Below are 2,156 nucleotides of genomic sequence, written 5' to 3'. Positions count from 1 at the left end.
GTGCAAGATATGCAGGTAGTTTCCTTTCTTGAAGGAGCCAATTTTCACCAACTCGTTAAACATCCCACCCACAAAGTGGGGCATACCCCGGATCTGGTTTTTTCCAATATCCCATCTTTGAAAATTAAAGCCCTATTGCAGCTGGTGTGTACCTAGTGCTTTTCTCCTTTAACCTGGCTAAACCCCACCTACTGGATAGCTCTCAATATTTCGTGAAAAGAAATTGGAAGAGGCTGACAGAGGAGTTTAATTAATAAAACGAATTTCGTAGCACGCCCTGCAACGCATAATGTGATGCAGGGTGCGCTACGAAATTCATTTTATTTATTAAATTGTTTACTTACCTTCAATTATCCATACTCTGGTTTTTAGCACCCCCCACCCTGCCCCTCCCCCGCCCCGCCTCTCCGCCCCACCAAAACTCCCTCCACGGGCCGTGGCTGCTAAGATGCTTGAAAATGTGGTGCAGAGACAACTGACTAATTTTATCAAGAGCCATGGTATCCTGCATTACACCCAATCTGGCTTCCGTGCTTCAGCACGGAAACTGCGCTGATAGAGGTGGCGGATTGAGTCAGGATGGCGCTGAATTCAGGGGCATCAGCTATCCTGGTGCTCCTGGACCTTTCAGCCGCTTTTGATATGGTGGACCACTTCATACTGGTCCAGAGCCTCTCGGACATGAGGATAGAGGGCACAGTCCTGGAGTGGCAAAAATTGTTCCTCCATAAGTGCATGCAGAGGGTGGTGCTTCAACTGCATCAGTCCAATCGCAAGCATTTATGGTGTAGTGTTCCGCAGTGGTCGGCCTTGAGCCCTCTACTTTTGAACATTTATCTGGCCCCTCTGTTTTCGCTGATTTACAACTGGGGGGTGAAGGCGATCTCCTATGCCAACGATACCCAGCTGGTATTTCCTTTTAAAGATCTGTCGAGTGATTCTTTTGAGAACTTTAGGAGTTGCTTAAAAGACATAGCTCAATGGATGAATACCAACAAACTCAAGCTGAATGCAGACAAATCGGAGGAGTTGTTTTTTGGTAAAATTCAGCCCCCCCCGCCCCAGACCTCTGGTGGCCGGAGGAAATGGGCTGGTCTCCCGCCCCTGTAGGGTGTGCAAAAAATGGCACGGATTTAACTTTTTCGGCCTAAATTCAGCAGGTGACTGGAGCGTGCTTTAGCAGGTTGAGAAACCTGCGAAAAGCCATACACCTTTTGCCTGAAAACTACCGGCAGGTCATTGTCCATGCCACAGTAAAGTCTTGCATGAACTAGGCGAACGGCCTTTACCTGGGCCTACCGGCGTACCAGGTAAAGAAATTGCAATTGGTTCAGAATACGGCTGCGAGATTGATCAAAAATGTTCCATTTAGACAACATATCTCTCTGCATCTCTCTGCATCTTAAAGAATTGCATAGGCTGCCGCTAATAGAATTTAATTCAAGGCATTAACCCTAGCCTTTCGGGCAGTCCATGGAACCTGCCCAGTTATTTGAAACTTAGGCTTGGCGCGTACAAGCAGTCTCGTCCACTCAGGTCTAGTTCGCAGAACCTGCTATGTACCCTCCGAGTCAGGAAAGCACGGATGGGCGGCAGATCTTTCATGCTCAGGGCGTCCATGATGTGGAACTCCTTGCCCAATGCACTCCGGCAGATTACCTCGGAAACGCAATTTAGGAAAGCAGCTAAAACATGGCTTTATAACCAAGATTAATCTCCCGGACTCTTTGAGCGCTGCATGCTTTCTTTTGCACCCCACCTGTTGCTATAGCGCCAGGACACCTCTTCAGAGGTAGCTGTTTGCGCTCTACAAGTGGCAGTATTATTGAAAAAAAAAAGATTTGATACTTAAATGGTGACATTTACTATTCCCACTCCAATATAAACCAATTTGGGGAAGATGTCAGACACTAAAGGGGTGACATTCTCTATTCCTACTCCAATCTAAACCAATTTGGGGAAGGTGTTGTACACTAAAATGGGTGATATTTACTATTTCCTCTCCAATTCAACCATATTGGGGGAACAGTGTTGAATGAATAAATGGTGCACTGCCACTCATAGATAAGCTTCCTCGCGCTATGCTAGGTGACACTGTGAACCCTGTCGTAGAACCAGACGGATCAATCAAATAAAGGTGCGTTCTGCATCTGGGG

The sequence above is a fragment of the Lissotriton helveticus genome, chromosome 6, assembly GCF_964261635.1.
Source record: "Lissotriton helveticus chromosome 6, aLisHel1.1, whole genome shotgun sequence".
Classification (NCBI taxonomy): Eukaryota; Metazoa; Chordata; class Amphibia; order Caudata; family Salamandridae; genus Lissotriton; species Lissotriton helveticus.
Note: the sequence above shows the minus strand (reverse complement) of the source record.